Source organism: Engraulis encrasicolus, chromosome 3 (genome assembly GCF_034702125.1).
Source record: "Engraulis encrasicolus isolate BLACKSEA-1 chromosome 3, IST_EnEncr_1.0, whole genome shotgun sequence".
Lineage (NCBI taxonomy): Eukaryota > Metazoa > Chordata > Actinopteri > Clupeiformes > Engraulidae > Engraulis > Engraulis encrasicolus.
The window spans coordinates 39,415,258-39,437,755 of record NC_085859.1 but is presented as its reverse complement, the minus strand read 5'-3'; the positions used below and the strand labels follow the sequence as shown (position 1 = coordinate 39,437,755).

The 22,498-nt window shown below is 42.5% G+C and overlaps 1 long non-coding RNA gene across 1 annotated transcript; it reads right to left on the bottom strand.

Annotated features, from left to right (window-relative positions):
• Positions 1 to 15,155: 15,155 nt before the first annotated feature.
• LOC134445405 (uncharacterized) lies at positions 15,156 to 19,500 on the bottom strand. Its single transcript, XR_010034245.1, has 3 exons — positions 19,007 to 19,500; positions 17,738 to 17,823; positions 15,156 to 15,759 (listed from the first exon to the last, which is right to left on the bottom strand). It is a non-coding gene; the product is annotated as an uncharacterized LOC134445405 (long non-coding RNA).
• Positions 19,501 to 22,498: the final 2,998 nt, after the last annotated feature.

Below are 22,498 nucleotides of genomic sequence, written 5' to 3'. Positions count from 1 at the left end.
TGATTACCTTGGCACAGCGCAACTTGCTTCAGATTAACTGTGTACACTTCCAAATGTGGCTTGGTAATTAGAATGCTGTATGCATAGGCATGCACAGATATAGGGACATGGTGGTGCTAAAGCAACTGCTCCTCTGGCCTAATTACATAAAATGCCCTTTTTGAAAAAAATATTTTGTTTTTGTCGCAATGCACTGTGGTCCATGAGGACATAATAGTCTACAAATGCCTTGCGATCAAATGCATGTTACAATAATGCCCAGATGCCTATATAGCCTCTATAAGCCAAGTAAGGTAATCAGATGTTCCACATGCCCCCAACACCCCCCATCAGCACCTGCCCCTCCAAAATGTCTGTGCACGCCACTGGCTGTAGGATTATGAAACTTGTGTAACTCGTTTATAGCATACAGTAAGTATCGGGACAAAGCGCCACGGAAGTTAGAGACTGGGATTGTAATTTAAAGATAAGCATCATTGCTGTTCTGATATTAAGTAATTGAATTACTGACATCAAGCCTAAGGCAATGTGCTTGGTATTAGCATTTAAAGCGTGTAATAGCGTAATCGTTGTCTAATGCTGTAATTTCCAGCTGCGTCGCAGATCTGGGGGCTTTATGTGTTCTTGTTTTGTTGAGTTTGGACCTGGATGTTGCTTAGTGCTTTTAGAATAAATCTATACTATGCTGTCTATGCTCTGAATCACGTTGAAGTTGGAATGCAAAAACAAAGTGAGATGAAGATTTGTTCAAGCATGTGTTTATTAAAATATTGCACATATTGTGGATATTGTTTAATAATTTTTGGATATTGTTTAATGCTCAGATTTAGAATCAATGTATGCTCAGACTCAAAGATAACCCCAAGGCTTTAGGCATAAGGTTTAACAAAAGAGGAGAGCTGAGACGGTCAGATACTATAGGTTTTGATTTAGGGTCTTGCAGTCGTTGAGTAGTAGGAAATTGTTAGGCATCCAATGTTTGATGGCCTCTATACAGTCTAGGAGAGATAGGGCGGACTGCTGTGATTTCAATGGTATAGTAGATATAATGATATAGCTCAGCTGAAAGGAAAGCCTCAACTATAGTGGCAAAACTGCAATGCCTGCTGTTTGAATGTGTGGTTGGTGGAAAAACTCTTATAGTCAAGACCTTTCCAGAAAACCATGAATTGTAACACACCTGTTTTATTTTTTTTAAATAAATTCTCAGCCAAACCCACGGTCCACAGGGCAACAATAAAAACAGTGATGATGGTTACATTTGAAAACCCATTAAACCCCTGTATGTTGGCTATAAATATTGTCTGATGGGCTTCATCATCAGCAAAATAAATCTTTTGTTCCAAGCACTCCCTTGTCGGCAGTTCAGTATTAGTTTCTCTCCAAAACCATATCAGCGTAGGCTACCCCATGGTGAAAACACCTCCACTGTCCCCCGTATCCAATTTTAAGATATTGACAGCTGCACAAAGACGAGTGTCTATAGTCATTTTGCCACAGCAGGAGAAAACTCATTTCCCTCTCAATGCACCGTGCTTGATTGGTTGCTTGGTTTTCTTCTCAACATCTCTCTTGTTCTTTCTCTCTCTCTCTCTCTCTCTCTCTCTCTCTCTCTCTCTCTCTCTCTCTCTCTCTCTCTCTCTCTCTCTGCTTTGAGCCGCAAATTTATAAGTTCATATTCCCAGGCCGTGGTGGCCCCGTAAAGTCCCGTTCTTCTCCTAAAGCTTACACGTCCCGTTTACATGTTATTTAAGCTATAAAACATTAGATCCCTTGGGCTCTTGGGCCTCTATGCATGATGTATTTGCGGCCAGACATCCTGGGACTGCATTGAGAGATTTTCGAGTTTGATTGTGCCGCATTTGGAAAGTCATTGCTGTGCTGTAGTCTTGCAGCCGTACAGGATGCGGGTCCCCTGCATCTGGCTGGCCGTGAGAATTGCTCACTGATGGGAAAAAAACCCTCATCTACCCCACACCACACCACCACACCCCACCCCACCCGTCCCCTCCCTCTCCCCCTTCTCTCAGCTCCTGGTCATACATGACGCCTGTCTGCTGTGTTTCTGTGGGCACGGTTGCCCCCCCCCCCCCCAAAAAAAAAACCCTCAATCTCAACCCCATCAAGCTCCTTGGGTTGGACATGCAGCACCCATCTTGTCGTGTTGACGTGCCTGGTGGCAGGACCGTATTAAGACACTGTGGTGCCCCCGGGCACTACACCTTGTAGGTGCCCCCTTTATGAACACTATTTGTTAAGTTTATGTCATGTGGTGCCCCCTGACTAGCTGTAAATGGTTGTTGCATGGTCCTGGGCACAGTGCCATGGATAATCCAGCCCTGTCTGAGGCTTTGTGTGGTAACGGCTCCAGTCTCGTGTATCGTTCAGTCAGCAGGTGACGCGCACACAGCATGGCCCGACATATTAATCATGGAGGAGAGAGATACTGTATGTGCGGCGTGAAGACATGCTGAGTCTGCCACTAAACAGCCCCTATCTCCATTACTTACCCATTCCCTTCCCTCCAGCATCTCCTCCTCTTCAACCACCACCATTCCTCTCCATCCAACACCTACACGTCCACCACCTCCTCCTCCACAACCACCACCACACCCCCATCCAACAGTACCACGTCCTCCCCCTCCTTCACCACCACCTCCTCTTCCACCTCCACAAGCTACCACCACCACCTCCTCTTCCACCTCCACCACCTCCTCCACATCCCCCTCCTCTACTACCTCCTCCAACTACCACTACCACCTTTCTCCCCCTCCTCCTCCACCACCACCTCCTCTTCCACCTCCACCTCTTCCTCCTCCACCACCACCAAACCCCCTCCACAGCTCCGCTCCGCCTGCCTGCCTGCCTGCAGCCAGGATGTGACTGTAATTCTAATGCCATGTTTTAGCCTGTTAATCTGCCAGAGTTAATTTATTCCACTTTGAGTTGGTGTGTGTGTGTGTGTGTGTGTGTGTGTGTGTGTGTGTGTGTGTGTGTGTGTGTGTGTGTGTGTGTGTGTGTGTGTGTGTGTGTGTGTGTGTGTGTGTGTTTCTGGGTATGTGTGTACTATGCACGTGTGCGCGGGGGGGGTGGGGGTGTACTGCATGCTATGTGAACATCTGTGCACTCGTCTGCAAAGGCATTTACATATGAGGCTGGTTGACGTTTAAGGGCGTAACACACAAAAAAATCCTGATTCCTGAATGGAAAAAAATAGAAAAAAAATAAAGCACTTAGTGGTCCGTTGAATTTCACCTTTTTTTGCCATTTTTGGGAAAATGTGTCCTGCATCAACACGTTGCATAGGCATGTCACAGGAAATTCACTGCATTATGGCCATTTTAAACCTTTTGTATACATGACTGACATCTGAGCTCATGCTAACTTGATAATGATATTGTGTTTAATCTTAATATGTGTTTTCATTTATAAAAAAACTTTTTTTCCGTCTATAAGAGCAGTCACACCACAGGACACCATAAAATGAACCTAAGCATTGTGTGACAGAAACATTGCAATATGAAGACATATTAAGAGGTTAATAGTCACCTTAAACTTCCACAGCACTCTCCAATAACTGACTGGTTAGGAGCCAGTCTTTAAGACCCTTGTAGTTGGCCTTGTTTTCTTCCCTGTTTCCTTTCATTTACATTTGTTAACTTTGTGAAGCACATTGAGTTGCACCTGTGTATGAAATGTGCTATATAAATAAACTTGCCTTGCCTTGTCTTGCCTTGCCTTGCCTTGCCTTGCCTTGCCTTGCCTTGCCTTGCCTTGCCTTGCCTTGCCTTGCCTTGTAGCTGCCCATTCACAAACATTGACATACATTTCACCCCACAGGACGCAATTTGTGTTACGAAATTGAACTTGTAGTTAATATTGTCTTGAGTTTTTTTCACATTCACATATCTTAATATAAAGTTAATATTTATGCAATCATGCCAAATGCTTCATACATTGTTCAAGATGTTGTTGGTTAATTTATATATATATTATATTCCAGGTCTCATTAATGTTAGTCACACCGCAGGATATTTGACATATAAACCTTTACATAAATCTTAACAAAGCTGTTTCTACTCATCTAAGACTAATATGAAACATAAGGTACCACTTCTCCTTTCATTGACATTTGTCTTTTGTAGGTTTTTAACCAATGTTACAAAAAAACAAGGCGTCACGTCAACCACCCATGCATATGTGCATATGTGCATGCGTGCGTGCTTGTACATGTGGACATCTGGTTCCATTCTTCAGGGGTATTTATTCATGTGTGGATATGTGCTTCTGTGTGCATGTACGAGAGACAGAGCGTGCGTATGTTTATGTGCATACATAAACACACTAAATGTATTCATTACACATGTGCATGCCATCAGTGGAGCCGACAAGGGGGGACAAAGGGGTCTGTTGTCCCAGGCCCAGGGAGAGAGGGGGCCCAGAAATGGATTCTCATTACAAGGGGGCCCTTATTAGATGATTTTGTCCCGGGCCCGTCAAAGCTGTCAGCGACCCTTTGCGTGCCATATGAGTGCCTGTGTCTGTGTGTGCGAGAAGTGAACGTGATCAAGACTGTGTACAAGCAGCTCAGCAGCGTAATCCCCCCACATGTTTGTCTACAACTGACTGACAGCATACACACTACACAGCGGTGCTGGCATGAGTGGATCAAGGCTTAAGTGAGGTGAAGTGATGCCATGAGGGAGTGGTGGTGGTGGGGGGGGGGGGGGGGTTGCAATGGAGGAGGCCAGTGGACTCAGGGCCGCTGACAGCTTTTGCTGGGCCCAGGACAAAGTCATCTGAAAGGGCACCAAACCCAATACATACAATGTAATGAGGACCAACATAATAGGTTTCTATGGGCACCTAACATGACCAGGTTCCGGTCTGCCTAAAGGGTCGTGTCATAATGCTCCTACAATGAATAGACCCGGGATAAGTGACCCCTTTGTGACCCCCCCTGTCTTCTTCAATGGGTGCAGGGGTGTTGCACAGAGTGATAAAGTGATACTGAGACACCAGGGTCCCATGTATATAGGGGTCCCACAGAGTGTCTGATTTATGTAGATATACCTATATAGCTTGGGGGGGGGGGGTCCATTGAAGCTGATTGTACATAGGGCCCAAAATTTGCTGCTACACCCCTGGGTGGGTCGTGGGTGTAGGGTAGTTTGGTGGTGATGGTGGTGCTATTGCTGATGGATAGTGGCTGTAAAGCTCGGGCACTTAGTGGCGCGGCTGAGGTGGCGATGTTCCATATAGGGGTGCTAATTGCCCCTAATGATTTCCCTCACAATCCCAGCTGTTAACATGCAGCACCGCGTGCCAAGGGGGAGCTGGACTGGCCATCTGGCATAGCGGGCATTTCCCGGGGGGCCAAGCACCCTCGTTGGCCCCTATTTTCAGAAGTATATTTTAAAAAATGCCTTTTTTATATTTCTGAAAATAGGGGCTCACAAGGTTGCGGGGCCCACCGGTGAGTCAGTTCTGCGTCACTAATTACGAGGGGCCCCTTTAGGCCAAAAGTGCCCGGGCCCTACTTCTCCCCCAGCCCAGCCCTGCTGTGCGCCAAGGGAGAGCTGCGCTGAACTGAGCTGAGCGGGGAGCTCCGTACCGCTATACGCTCACAAGAAGAATAATGAAGAACTCAGGGAGCGCTAATGAAAGAGGGGTGATTATCTACGATTTTTTTACTGCCTTTTTTTTCTCTTCAAAGTGCAGTGCACGGTGGTGCTGCATGCGGTGAAAATAAACGGCCTGGACTCATTCACTGCAGTCTCTGATGATGTCCTCTGCAGTTACCTAATGGCGTCTTTCTTCACAGGCAAATGTGAAGAAATTAGGCTGTAAGTTCACAATAGGCTACGGGAATTCTACATGCGTTTCAATACGTCTACCTCATACATACAGTATTAAATCCCAAGGCGGTGTTTACCTTGTGGGAATATAAATCCACTCTGATCCCTAAAGACGTCTGATGGATTTCCTGGTTTACATTAAAAATTCATGGTATTGGAATCAAAGGGTGACTATATACCGTCTTTCGGGGGCACTAGGAGGAATTACGTTGGAAAATCTCATTAGCATTGTGGCTGTGGTTTAGGCCCTGGAGTCGCCCGAGGGCCACCAGGAGGTTGTCTTCAGGTACGACGACAGGGGACGACGACAAAGGGGTAGTTGCCCCGGGCCCAGGGCAGGGACGCTGACAGGCTTTCCCAGGCCCGGGACAAAGTCTTCCAAAAGGGCCCCCCCACCTAATGCATATACATAATGGTGACACATATCTGGGTCCCATATCTCCCTGGCCCCTGGACAACAAACCCCTTTGTCCCTCCCTGTCAGCTTCCCTGTGTATTGGGTAAATGGCCCTTTCAGATGGCTTTGTCCTGTGCCCATTGAAAGCTGTCAGCGGCCCTGGTTGTCTTTGATGCCTTTTGACAGGCCACGTGCCGCTGCTTGGAAGGAATTTCCCATGGGGAATGGCACGCTAACTAAGCGCAGTATTATTTAGTGCGTAACCCAGTTGTTTGCCCTTGTTGTTTCACAATGGGGAAGTCTTGGTGATATGGCCTAACCATACAGCTGAACTATCTAGAGTCCCTATAGGGGTAACACTGAGTGTTATGTTATGTTAAGTCAAGTTGCATAAAAAAGAATGGGCTATTTTTTTTTTAAAGTTCAACGCAATGCTGTGTCTGCTGTAGCCAGATCGATTGATTAGTGGATGCTAATTGTTACAGCAGATAAGTCTTTCACTTAACACATCGAGTGTACCCCAGGAAGAGTAGCTGATATGTCTTATCAGCTAATGGGGATCCTAATAAAATATCATATCAGTGTAGCCCAAACATCAGAGTGAGCCAAGTAGCTTATTTCAGCAAAGCAGCACAATGTCGATAGAACAGTGAAACAAGCTACAAGTTGCCTTTATAAAAGACTCACCTCTCTCGCTCACGGTTCAGTGCCTGCTAAGCTAACCTTGTTAGGCTCCCAGATTATTCTGCTCCCCTGCAGCTTGTCAGTGGGTCTGATTTGTGTCCTCCATTGTCGCTTTGAATAAAAGTGTCTGCTTATTGTAATGTAACAGCTCCAAATGCACCATAATACTATGTAATGTATCATCATGTCATGTTTAATCTTCAAAATAGTCTGTGATGCTGCATTGGAAGCCTTCCTACTAGTGGTTGTCTTGGCTCTATGTTAAGACATTTCGATAGGGCATGAATACAGACATGGTCTATTTATAAACACTGATTACACTACGGGGTCTTTGTGCAGACAGTGTTATCAACTTAGACTTGCAGTGAACTAATTACATGGGCAATTTCCATGGAGCAACATACGGTACAGTATGTGCCTCGCATATGGCTCCAATGGTTCCCGACCCATGCAGGGCAATGAACCCACAAACACCCGGTTTCATTTCAAACACTGGCCAGCAGGCAACCACCAATCTGACAGCAGCACTGATATACGTACCCTCTCCTAAATGTTAAGGTAAATAGATAGTTATTTAAAAAAAAAAAAAGTCTGAATGGTTCCATGGACAGGGAAAACGGCTGAACCACTCGATCATGTGAAATGTTCTTCAAAACTTCAGGCCACAATTACCTAAGTTACTGCATACCGTATCTTCTTCCCTCATGGTTCCAGCACACTGTGGGCACAGGAATGGCCACAATATATATTCTTCAATACATTTTAGAGTATAAACTAGTCCATTGAACTCTAAACATTTGTGTATGCATGCGTGCATATGTGTCAGTGTGTGTGCATGTGCACGTACTGTATGTGTGTGGAAGAGACGTTTTAATGTAGGCTATTTCTTTAAACTGCATACATCACTTTTGAGCTGTTTTTTTGTCAAAGCAGTTGTACATTTCAGTCTTTTATGCCTGTCTTCTGTTGGCTAATGGGAATAGTTTGATTTAATATGATGGGATTTGAGAAAAAACATTTAAGAAATTCAGCATAGCCGCAATATTGAATCAAATTCATGGCATTTTGGAATTTAATTAAAATGAATCTTTAAAATGGTGCTGCCCCGAAGAGGCTATATTTAAATATGTTTAATTAAAATATGTATTACGACCCTTTATTAGAAAACAATGCGGGTACAATAAGCCGTTCCCTCAGAGTTATAGACCTTCAGGTTCATTCCCCTCTTGATGTAAATCACCTGGGGTTTCACACTCGGTGGAAATCTGACTCTCATCTCGATTTAGTTTTTCTGCTTTATGTTCCATTACTTTGTTCGGTGTTCATTCTGTATTATAGCTATTGTGGAGAGGTATAAATTACTATGGCATGTCTATACACACCAATACAAAGGCATTACATTAAATTACATTGCACATAGCTGATGCTTTTTCATCCACAGTGACTTTACAGTTATTATTGCACAGTTTTAGACACAATTCCTGGAGAAATGTTGGGCGAGGTGCCTTACTCAAAGGCACATCAGCCAACTAGGCCTACTGGACTTCAAGTCAAGTCAAGTCAGGTCAGGTCAAGTCAAGTCAAGTCAGGTTTTATTGTCATCATACCTGTATGCACAGCTCATACAAGGACATTAAAATGACGTTGACTACCTCCCTTATCATTAGGCCATGGTTGCAGGGGCGCTGCCAGAAATTTTGGGCCCTATGAAAGATTTAAATGTTGGGCCCCCTTAAGGGCCCCTGTCAGTGCTCCCCTTAAGGGCCCCTGTCAGTGCTCAGGCCCTTAGAATCTGTAACACCTTTCCACTCCTAGCGACACCCATGCATGGTTAACCCGTATTTACCACATTCACATACAAAAAACTGTTCCAAGATATTTTAGTTACATCAAGCACTGTGTCTGAGCTCATGGTTGAATTTGGTTGGTTGTGCAAGTTAGTAAAAGGTCCCATGCTGTGTCTAACAGTGTGAAATACACTGAAATCCTAAGCATATACAGTTTTCCATTCTAATTAAATGGAATTATGGTGGTATAAGTCGCTTGTGGTTGTGCACAGTGTTCTCATCTAGGCATATTCACTGAAGCAAAACAATCTGATCCCCACGGCCCCTTAACATGAAATATGTATAATTTCACCGCCTTGGCAAAATGCATTATTTCTTAGTCCTTGTGGGCTGGCAGATTTGTATGAGGATTTAGTCAAAGCTATTATTCCAAGTGTTTAACAGAACACAATAAACTGAAATGTTTAGCACTGTTTTTTTCTTTTCACAATTATACACAGAGAACTAGCCAATCCAAGAGGTAGCATTGGAAGTGGTTCTTTCAGAAAACTGCTAAGCTGACCATATAGAAGGCACTATATTGCTTCGCCATGGACCTGGGTTCGATTTTGGCCCAAGATTATTTCCTGATCCTTCCCCCATCTCTTTCTGCCACTGCTTTCCTGTCATCTCTCATACGGTCCTGACTAAATAAAGACATACATGCCCAGAAAAATCAAAGAGATAAAAAAGAACTGCTAACCCCAATCAGAGTGCTACAGCTGTGCACCGGACAGTTGCAACATTACAGGCCTGTCGATATTGTTATGCCTCCACAGTGAATCTCTACAAGCTTAGGCCAATTATAATACAACGGTGGCTGGTCTGTCCAGATTTTGGGAGGAAAGTAACAGGCCTTCAATATTCTGGCTAGACTGTCCTGTCCCCATGACACACAAAAAAAGACATTGTTAGCATTTGGGTATGTCTAGGATTCCTCGCATGGTACATTATACAAAAGGTCAGTCCAGTTGCTTGGTTGAAAACTGCAGTCAGGGCCGTAACGAGACATTTTCAAACACCGAGGTCAAATACTGGGTGCTGTATCACTGTACTGCATACTGTACATTTAGAATGCTTCAAACTCTTCAGTCAAACTCTTACGTTTGTTTTCATTAATTACTGCCTTGAGGATGGCATTGGGGTGGCGTATACAGAATTTATTACATTACTACATTATATTACACTTAGCTGACGCTTTCATTTATTCAAAGCGACTTACAACTACTATTTTTTAGGATATTGGTTACAGTCCCTATCATTGTTGATCATATATTGATTTTCATCATAGAATAATTTTACATTTCTGAAAAAATTACCGAGGACATGACCTCTGTGTCCTCAATGGTAGTTACGGCCATGGCTGCAGTGCAATAGCATTATAAATCTGTCTACTACTGAGCATATCCGGTGGCGGTGGACCATGTCTCCAAATAATTACGTGATCATCACATTCCACTGGATTTTCTTTTAATAGGCCAACAGTATTTATCTCCCTGTGAGGGTTGAGGAATGAGTGAATCATTTGTTTGTTTGTTTTTTTTAAGGAGGACACAAGTGCTCAAAAACAAGTCATTGCTGCTACTGTCTAAACATATTGATAAATAAGATGGAGATAAATGATGTTGCTCCAGTAAATGATAGAGAATGATATCTGTCATTCTTCAAAATTTTAGCTGAGAGAGAGAGAGAGAGAGAGAGAGAGAGAGAGAGAGAGAGAGAGAGAGAGAGAGAGAGAGAGAGAGAGAGAGAGAGAGAGAGAGAGAGAGAGAGAGAGAGAGAGAGAGACCGAGCAGGGTGGGGATAGAGGCCTATATATTTCATTATATTTCATTTACTTTCAATTTGGACTTAAATGAAGGGCTTCCCTCCTCTGGGACACTATTGATTTAGTTCAACACACACACACACACACACACACACACACACACACACACACACACACACACACACACACACACACACACACACACACACACACACACCCCCCCCCCCCCCTCTCTCTCTCTCTCTCTCTCTCTCTCTCTCTCTCTCTCTCTCTCTCTCTCTCTCTCTCTCTCTCTCTCTCTCTCTCTCTCTCTCTCTCTCCCTTTCCAACTGACAGCAGCGATGAAAATCTTGGGCAAGCCATCCTCTTTTCAACAAGCTTATTTGGCTGCTTCTCCATGGCCCTCAGCTTCACTGGTACCCATGCCAGCAGCAGCATCCAGCATCCAGCCTCCAGTCTCCAGCATCCCTACTCCCTCCCTACTAGTGCAGTGTTTCCCACACTTTTTTGCCCTGTGTACCCCCGAAGTCATTTTGGCACATGATAAGTAACCCCCTCACTCATGCTCTATATCTGTTCCTCCATCCTACTGTGACTACATGCCAAATATTTGGTGGCATTACATTTTTTCCAGGTACGGTACCCCTGCAGTGTGCTCGCGTACCCCAGTGGTACACGTACCCCTGGTTGGGAAACACTGTACTAGTGCCTCTGCAAGCACTGATGTACTCCAGCACAGACAGTCAGCTTTGTCTGTGTGCCATCCATCTGATGGCCCAACATAACACAACAGCCTGATAATTAAGCCTCTATGCATTTATTTAGCCCTAGCTCTTTATCTGCTTATTGAGTCAGATGATGCTGCATGATGTGTTCATTTGCATTCCTCCTCATTATCTGCGCGTGTGAATGTGGCACACACTCATCACCCCCTGGGGCTACTGTTTGTCTGCTGCATCATCCTCTCATCCTCATCTCCTCTCCACTGACGATGCTTTTGAATTCTGAGGTGAGGCAACAAAAATATATGTATGTAAATTGTAATGCATAAATTATAACACACATATACATATGTGTGTGTGTGTGTGTGTGTGTGTGTGTGTGTGTGTGTGTGTGTGCGTGTGCGTGTGCGTGTGCGTGTGCGTGTGTGTGTGTGTTTAGGCGTAGGCTATATTCATATACATATATATGAGGATGCATAATATACGTAAGCAATTAAAGAGTGTATAGGACCATGTCAGGTAGCACCATGTAACAAACATACAGCACGTGTCAGTGCTTTCCGAGATAAAGGACCTTCAAATGTAGAAACTCTGACATACAGTGATAAGGTTCAGTGAACCATTAATTTGTTGAAACGCTAATATAATGATGATGACAGCTTTGCCAGAGAGTTCACAGAGCCACTGTAATCAGATATGATGATGCCGCGGGAGGAGCCTTGCTGTATTCTGTTATTTCTCTGAAAGATTTTTTTTACATCTGTCCAATGTTTGATTAAAGACAACTAATTCTCGCCCCTGATATTAATTAATATAATAATATTAAAAATGTGCACTACGTAGGGAAGCTAAAATCTCGGTATACGTTGTATACTGACAAAAAAGGCTTTCTATTCTATTCTATTCTATTCTAATTCAACTCAGGTCCATATCCTGTCCATGTTATTTTCCAGGGGCTCTGGTTATGTACATACAGTCACGTACAGTACGTATGTTATGTACAGTCAGAACTTAAAGCAACACTAAGTAGGTTTTTTTTTCAGCCTAAAACTACTAAACTGCTACATAACAGCTACTATGCTAACAACTCCTACTGCTATACGCTCCTCTAAATAACAGAGATAGCTAGTTACCCCTTCTTCCATCAACACTTCAGCAACATTTTCAGATTTTCACAATTTGACCATTTATTTCCCCCCGTTATTTGTCTGATATGTTTTGTGAGAGTTTGGGTAAGAGTGAAAATATATTGCATACTGTATGTAATTGTATCTGCATTACTGTATGTGCAAATTAAGTTGCTTACTACCACTTAAAACGATGTTTCAAATAATTGCAGATGTGCATGGCCTTGAAAGGGAGAACAACACATCTGAAAAGCGTTCTGGCTACCCCCAGGGCTGTGACCACCACACCATGCAAGTATGACCGCCATTTCCATCTGCAATTCAAATAAGACAAAACAAGAAAATCAATTTGACTTGTAAGAACACTGAAGTGGAAAAGTGCTTCAATGTTGTTCAATCCCTGGAAAGTTACGCAATATGTTTCTAAGTACTAAACAGCAGTGGTTCCCAAACTGGGGGTCTGAGGAGGTCAAGAAGCTATTGCCGGGGCGGGGGGGTGGCGGGTTAAGGGGTCGCAGAGAGAAGAGACAGTTTGCATAAAGCCTTGAATATATGCTTTTATGTAATAACTACTGGTATATAACATCACCATATAACATAATATATAATATGTTGGTTATGATGTCCTCGTTTGTAAGTCGCTTTGGTTTTAAAGCGTCTGCCAAATGCATTGTAATGTAATGTAATAAACATTCCATAAATGTGTAAGTAACAGTATTCATTTTTAACTCAGAGAGAAAGGACGGTTCGCATAAAGCCTCGAATAGCCTATGCTTTCATATAACAACCATTCCATAAATTTGTTGGTAACAGTATTAATTTGTACATTTATCATTTTTATTGACTTTTTCTTTGAATTTCACATTACAATTCAGCATTATTTAGGTGCCAAACAGGTGTTTGGAACGTTTGTAAATGTAGCCCCTTAATGCACGCCATACCTCCAGTGGCACACTGTAATAGTCATTGACAAGTTAAGTACCATAACTACAATCCTATGACATAACACAGGGCCTGTAGTAATGCACTGTCATAGTCATTTTTCATTGCCATTCTGGTAACAGCAAATTTATAATAACGCTGTGTCTTAACGGGTTAAATGTGGTGGGTCATGGAAATAATCTTGGGTTATAGGCCTAGTGGGTTCAAGCAGAAAAAAGTTTGGGAACCACTGCTGTAGTGTATCATTGTATCCGTGCTGTTGGTACATGCTCATCCACGCATGCTGAGTTCACTGAAGCAAGTCAATCTAATCCCTTATGCCAAAGGGCAGCTTGATATAAAATATGTATAATCTCCTGGTTAGTGATTCATCTGCAGTTGACTGGGTGGGGCGGCAGAATGGAGTAAATACCTTAGTTTGTGCCTTGATAGATTCCACTAATTGCAGTCATAACCTAAGCATCTGCAAATTTAATGTTGGAGTTTAAATTTGATTGGTTAATTGACTATATAGTACACATAACTTCTACACATAATGACTTACATAATAACTGGTCAGGGTTTTTTTATGTAATCTTATGTTTAATACATGTGCTCTGAACTGTTTGGCAGCGATGTATCAGCCCCCGCCATTGTGAAATTATTTAAATGCTGTACCCACAGCCCCTGCGCACGGACCTCCTGTGCTTACGGCCACTAATGAGCGACACCTGGCCCCTTCGCACACGGAATGGGTCCCCCGGGCCTCTCTGACCGAAGACGACTTCGCCATCTTTGCACGTCATCAAGAGGATTTGTGCAGACAGAGACAAGATTATGTCTGGTCTAGTGTCTGCTGCAGAAGGCATCTTGATCAGTGGAGCATTCACTCTGTACATTTGAGGGAAAAAATAATTGAGGATTTTGAAGAAAACTCAGCAACTGTTGGACTTTAAGAAAAGTGTTACCTTCTGTGAGCTCTGTGACTGGTGGTGAGGTCTTTATTTGCCACTGTCAGTGTGTGTGTGTGTGTGTGTGTGTGTGCGTGCGTGTGCATGTGCGCAAGCAGGGCTGCTGACAGCTTTGGCTGGGCTCAGGACATACAGTAGTTGCCTGACCCTTACGGAAGGAAAATATATTTTTGAATATATGAAATGAAAATATATTATAATATACTACAATATATTGTTTGCCAATATATCATTTTATATTGTACAGCAGTATATTGCACAATATAAAGTGATATATTTTGCGGTATACGAGAATATAGACATTATTGCCGTTTTCGTATATTGACTTATGTATTGCATTATACTGTGAAATATATTGTTGGATATATGGAATTATATCCCATATAGTATATGACTTATTGATAAATCATATATTGATTTATGTATTGTATTATACTGTACAATATATTGTTGCATATATTGAATTATACCCCATAGTATATGGCTTATTGATTAATCATATATTGATTTATGTATTGCATTATACTGTACAGTATATTACTGCATATATTGAATTATACCCCATAATATATGGCTTACTGATGAATCATATATTGAATAATGTATTGCATTATACTGTACAGTATATTACTGCATATATTGAATTATATCCCATAATATATGGCTTATTGATGAATCATATATTGATTTATGTATTGCATTATACTGTAAAGTATACTGTTGCATATATTGGATTATATCCCATAGTATATGGCTTATTAATTAAATCATATATTGACTTATGTATTGCATTACACTACACAATATACTGTAACGTACTTTATACAAGGCATTTATGAAGTAATGTAATTACAACAATGACCAAACATCAATTCAATTCATTCAACTGTTGACATTGGTTTATTAAAAACATGAAACCAACCGACCCTTTAACACCACCGCTCACACATGCAGAGACAGAGGGGCAGACAGGCAGGGAAACGCACACAAACCACGACTTGACAACGACACCGGCCAACAGGCCAAATGCTGGTGAAACTTGCCTGTGGCCAGTAACAATTTCAGTCTCCCACTTTGGCCAGTAACTTGTACTTAATGTAAATGCAGAAATATTCTAAAAAAAAAAACCCAAATAAAACAAAAAGAAAAGAAAACAAAAACTGTGGCTGTGGCCGGTAAGCGAAACACCTCACATAAAGCACTGGCACACATGCACGCGTGCACACACACAAACACATACGCGTGCCCGCGCCCACACACACACACCCGCGCGCACACACACACCTTCAGATATATTTAAAAAAAAAAAAAAATGAATTCAGGGGCAGACCGCCCGCAGCCTCAGTCACTCAAGGTCAACAAGAGGGCTCATAGGCCTGTCCATGGACTTCTTTTTCTCTTGGTGAAGCAGTTCACAGATTCTTTTATTTAGCGACATCCGGATCTCCCCCATCCTCGCACCTGGATGTGCCTGAGCAACAGCATCTGCAAAAGTAAAGTAAAAAGAATGTTAACTCTCTAACCCATTGTGCAAGCGAGACGTTCCATTTCTTTTTCCGTTGGGAAGCGACAAGGAAGCAGAGGCTGGTGACGTAGACAAGCGAGGCGTAGTGATGGGAAAAAGTTCAGTTTCAGTTACAATCTAGGGCCACACATTCCAAATGGCCTTGTTTTACCTGTCTAATTCAACCATGTGATCGTTCCACCATCGAATCACCAGGCTGAATTGGACAGGTAAAAACAGGTCACCTGGAATATGTGGAACTGGATTGTAACTAAAACTGAACTTTGTCCCATGAAGCGGTAGCAAGTGGGAGAGGTTTCATATGAAAGTTATTTCATGGAGTTATGTTACAACATTGTACTTGTAGGTAAACACTTGACAGCATAGCCATGCATGTCCATAAAACAGTATATGAGAACATATAATTGTCGGGAGGAAATGCACGAGGATTCATTCTGCCCTTTACGCCAACTATTTAACTGGACAAACAAAAACTTGGGTTTCGATGGCAACATTGCTCGACACGCCCAACCCCCACCTGCTTACATGCTTACCATAACCATCAATTTCAGACAGAGTATTCACTATGGCTGGGAATATTACACCATTCAATCATGAAAGATTAATCTTCTCCATGGCTGTGCAGTACATTAGGTAGTAGTAGTTTCAATGAGCAGCATAGTCACAATAACTAATCTGGGAACAATCCTAAACAGTGCATCTTTAAAAGGGCAGGCAACTATTTAGGGGTAACACTTAAAATTGTTGACCTGGGTGTGTAAAATATCTTATTATTCATTTTTTGTTTTGTTTTACATATCCTCAGAGGAAGAATGTTGCTAAGCTAGCGAGAATATATGGACCAAAGTCCTGTAAATGATTTGGGAAACATTTATTTTGTCTCTTGACTGACTACCAATGCTCATACAGAGTCCACATAGCAAGTGAAAAGCCAGAGGGCAAGAGGGAGTATAAAACACCACACCACCTACAATGAAAAGTAAGTCCATTCCCCTCCTTCACAGACCCAGGTTTTCAGCAGTGATTTGCCGCCAAATAGTAGTTCATGCTCTATGACCTCTTTCAAGTCACTCTGGATTAAAGTGTCAGCTAAATGTAATGTAACAAGTGTACTTCTTGTTGGAAAAAATGGAACAGGTGCACAGAACGCTGAAATTGTGTTTGACCAATGTGCAGTTGAAACTTGAAGGGTATGCCACTAGTTGGGGCCAAATACACTGTTGGTTCATGAATGGTTTATTTTTCATGTTAAGCATTGTGTTACATTCTCATACTCCTTCCTTTCAATAGTCTGAAACAAGTGCCCAACATTGCCCAGCTTTGTAAACCCAGGTCAATGATTTTAACCACATTTAGCCCAATGAACCCTTGAATGTAACATGTTACATCAGCAAGTTTCACACATTCAATGTGCAGTTAATAATGTAGCTCAAGTAAACTCTAAATCTGGATGTCCTAACCCACTGCCCCTGACCCATCCAGTCCAGACACCCCAAACCCCCCCCCCCCCCCCCCGACACCGCACACACACACACAGCTCAGTACCCACCCACCCCCCACACACACACACCGTCCTACAACCAACCACACCTTCACCTTGCAATAAATAACTAGGTTACATCCATTCCATAATTAACATAAAAATAATAAAAACAGGGATACATTCATGTCTACATATCCCCCTCCCAACTTTTACCCTAGCTTCCATCCCCACCAGCAGTACCAACACTAGCTGCAGAGGTCCATGTTGTCCCACTCAATCTCTCTTATTCCCGGTTTATTCAGTAGCTTGATTGAATGAGGTATAAAGGATTTTTTGAAACGATTATATTTGCACCAAGGGAGTCTGAACCTCCTCCCAAAGTTCAGATAGATGTATTCCCCATTTAGTGCATGATCACCAGTGAGTGAGCATAGTAAAGGCACAGTATCGCTTACCATTTAAAGTACTGGAATGCACACCAGTCCATGTGACTATTTTTTCCTCCAGACCATCGCTGCATAGCCTACCTCTTCAGCAACCTCTGCAAAAAAAGTTAAAAGAGCAACAGAAAATTAACATTCACTCACACACTTAACCTTAAATAGGCACAAGGATACCCACCAAGCTCATCACTTCTATATCATTGTCAGAATTGTGAGCTAAATCTGGGGGGGGGAGTTCGGTAGACTGGTGGAACTACAGCATTCTAGCTCGCAGTCGCAGAGCGTCGTAGTGGCACTCTGTGTCCCGACAACAGGGAAGACAAGGCATTGAAATCGCAGCAGCCAGCATCGTTAACAGTTGCACGTCTGTTCTTGGCACGAAGGCACTCTTTTATGAAGATGATGTAACTGGCGAGAATGAATTCCGATGAACAAGAATGACTCGCGCATTCGTTTAAGAGTAAACATGAACACCAACATGACTCAATGAATGCAATTGCTGTGAGCAAAGCAAACTCCGAACTATCACAGAGTAGCTGAAGACAACGACGTGTAGGCTACCGTTTTGAAATTCACCAATTTGACGACAAGGCTTCGTTAACCTCTAACAATAGCTCTACAAGAACGGGACAGTGCAGTTAGTTCGTGAGCAAGTTACTCAAAAAAACCTATTGATGTTACCACAATGGGAAAACCGAAGCAGCAACAGCTATGCTTTACCAAAAAATAATGCAGGACGTTGCCTCGTTTTACTATACTGTAGTGCCCATTTTTTAAGCAAGTTCGTGATGTGCATTTAGATCTTGTCGCACTTCACTTCTGCTTTGATTCCCTTGCGTTAGCCGAGTAAGCTAGGCGGCTAATTAACTGAGGCCTGGCTTTCTAGGCTGACGTTGGGGCTCAGCAGTATTAGCCAGATAGATGTTGCTAACGTTCTCTGACAAGCCAAATAAAGTGAGCTCACCTGAAATGTACCACTACAACCATATAATATCGACCCAAGTATTACGTTTACGTTTTCAAGATGTGTAGAACCAGACCTACTGTCAATGAGAACTACACACCATTTCGACAACGCAAATATCGCTAGTAGTACAATAGCTTGGTAGCGCGGGAAATTCAAAAAAATAACGTATTTCTAGTCCTTGGGGGAAAAATGAACAAACATCCAACTTCGATAACCACTTGGCTAAACTTTGCACATCAACCACTGTAGACGTTTCAGACTATATGCTTGTATATTTATGTTAACAAATGAACAAACTTCTCTTTATAACTTACCTCGAGGCGGCTGGTTGGTTTGTGTCACTGTGGTGGGGAGTCTGGCTGGCGAGTCGACAGTGTGTGGAGCTAAAATCCGGACCGCGCTCGAGCCGAGACGGCTCTCTCGCCACTTTAGCTTCAGGTTGTGACGACGTGACGTAGGCGCGTCATACGTGATATGAGAGCTGAGATGATTCAATCAGAGACTCCTGTATATTGATCAATATATTATTATATATGGCCATATATGGTCCACCTAAAATGACTTTATAATGTCGAGTAAATGTCCAATGTCGTGCAAAATGTGCTTACTGAACTAAAAACATCAAGAAATACAGACTGAATAGTGGAATACAGTTTTGTTTTGCCAGCCATATATTTTAAAATATATGGATCAATATATAGTAATATGTTGTTCAATAATATATTGCTATATATTTTCAAATATATGAGCGTGTTTGTGATATATTGTGATATATTTTCTAATGTATTGCAGTATAAATTGTAGTATATTGCAGTATATTTTCCTTCCGTAAGGGGAAAGGAGCTCCCAGACCAATACATACAATGTAATGTGGACCAAATTCTGGGTCCCCTCTCTCCCTGGGCCCGGGACAGATGTCCCCTTTGTGCCCCCCTGTCAGCACCCATGCGCGCAAATGCCCATGTGCTCAGGAAAACTACAGCCACAAAGCTTTGAAAAAGATGGTGAAGTTTCAGACAAAAGTCTGTCGTCTGTCCTTTGTCGCCTAATGCTGTAGTGTGCTCAAGCAAAGCTTTCTCTTGTTCTCCCTGCTTGCTCCTTGAAAAGAAAGAAAAGCAAAGAAAACGCCAAAAAAAGAAGAAAAACATATTGCAAGAGGATCCTCAGTCATGTCATCTGACTGTGTGAGATTCACACCCTGCATTAAAAATAAATAAATAAAATTGGCTAATTAGCCCTGACGAATCCGCCTGGCGCTAAAAGTGAGATGTGCAGCCACATTTAATTAAGCACTTTAGACACATCAGCAAGCCTCTCACACACACTCCCTGTTACTGTAATTAAGTTAAATCCAGCCATTCCCCCTCCATTTGGAGGTCCTATACAACCCCCCCCCCCCAACACACACACACACACACTGACACACACATACACATACACAAACACACTCAGGGCCGCTGACAGCTTTGACTGGGGCAAGGACAAAGTAATCTGAAAGGGCCCCCCAGCCCAATAGATACAATGTAATGAGGACTCCTCCCTGGGCCCGGGACAACCGTCCCCTTTGACACCCCCCCTGTGGACACACTGACTCACACACACATACACACACACTAATCATGCCTGTTTTTGTGTGTGTTAGAGAGGGTAAACCTCTTACTGTCACAACTAGAGCTATGTATATTTAGACACACGGTTAGATCACATGCTAACAGTTACTGGTACTCCGAGGTGAAAAAATAAATAAAATAAAATGCAGACTGTCCACTGTTTTGGATAAAACAGAGGAGGTGAATCAGTGAGTTTCAGGTTTCAGTCGAGCATGCATTCATAGTAAACCCAACGAGGGCTGCAATGTTAGTCTTGATAGGCTGAAGTGAAAGTCCCCATCTGGGAAACTCCCATTCACTACGTTTACATGATGTTTTAAATTCCGAATTGATAATTCCAAATTAAATAGTTGTCAAGTCAAGTCAAGTCAAGTAGGTTTTATTGTCAATTTCTTTACATGCACTGGTCATACAAAGAATTTGAAATTACATTTCTTGCTTTCCCATACAGACATAGACTAAATCTAGGTAAGGACATAGACAGTATATAGACTATAGACATAGACAGTACTTATACATGGACTTAAGACAGTATGGACATAGACAGTGCTCATACAGACATTTAAAGTGCAAGACTGGACAACAGAAGACTTGTAGAGGACATACATTAAGAGGTATTGTTGTGCTTTTGTGCTTTTCCTAAAAAGTCCTTTATAGCGTTCTGACATGGTAATAGTAGCATTTGAAGAAAAATAAATATTAAAAAGGTCTGTCAAGTACACCAGCAGCAGTGTGTGTGTGTATGTGTGTGTGTGTGTGTGTGTGTGTGTGTGTGTGTGTGTGTGTGTGTGTGTGTGTGTGTGTGTGTCCTTCGAGTTTACTTTTATCTTTCCTTTAATTGTGAATTAATTGGTGTTTATTTGACGTTTTCATAGTGGAATTAAGCTATATTCAGAATTAAAGTCAGTTAATTCCGAATGTAATGTCCCATGTAAACGTAGCAAATGTCATGAGATTGTGTCAGCACTCCACAGCACACAATGAAATTGCATTTATGCCTCAACCGTTCAAGGGGGCAGCCCCAATCTGTACCGCAAGGGAGCAGTGTGGCCGGACGGTACCAGTCATGGAGGAGGATGAGGGAGAGCACTGGTTAATTATTCCTCACCAACCTGCCTGGTCGGGAGCTGAACCTTGTGGGCAACCTTTAGCCCGCAAGTCAGACGCCCTAACCTCTTACCGATGACCGCCCTTTAGTGCTCTTTGGTAATAGAAAAGATAATGAACTGAAGCTGAATTATCCAATGCACTTTTCAAAAAGTTTGAACATTTTTTAATATAGGCCTACTCATGGCTAAATCATAAGAAACGGCAACATGTTTCAGTCATAGTTTGGTCTCCATTAGGGCAGAGTCATTCGAGAGTCATTAAAAAAACCCTGTCAGAAATTAAATTCAACAAGCTCAGAATCAACACTCAAAAGATTTCGATCAATTACTCTCTGAAGTGTCCGCATTCAACTGCAGCCCAGTCCGGGATTTTACACTCTGAACCTGAGATTGGCACATCTGATTAGGTAGTGGTTCTCAACCTTTTTGAACAACGACCCCTGGACCTCATCATAAGCCTCCCAAAGCCCCCCTTGCTTCATTATAAGCCTGCCAACACCCCCAAAGTCTTAACACATTAAATAGACTGATGCTCCCCAATGGAAGCTGAGTACCGCCCCCTCTCAGCTGTATCCTTCCCAAGGGGGAGTAGAGTCCCCAAGGGGATACAGTAGAGTCCCGGTTGAGAAACACTTAGTTCGAGACATCAAAAAAGATTCTCTAGGTTCTAACCTTTAGACTGGTACACTGGTACAGTCCCCTTGAGAGTGAAAAAAAACTTTTCTTTTCTCCTAAAGTTGCTCTGAGAAGAGAAAAAAATACAGCTAGAGGCTTTCACCCATCCAAGGATAAAAAAATCTGGTGGAAAAATGGCCTCTGGGACCATACAAATTGTACAAGACAACCCTTAGACCAGAGGAGACAGTTCAGTTCACACCCTTTTGTCCACCTCCAGCTCCTGATGCTCAGTCTGGAGAGAGGAAAGCTCTCAAATGGTAGAGTAGTGTGATTGGACCCATCAAAAGTGCCCTCATGACAACTTGACATGACAAAAGGAAATGCCAACCTGTTCCTAAAAAAGGTTTTTTTTGATGAGCACATTGACTGAACAAAACAATAATTAGTTGGCTACTTCATTTTTAATTAA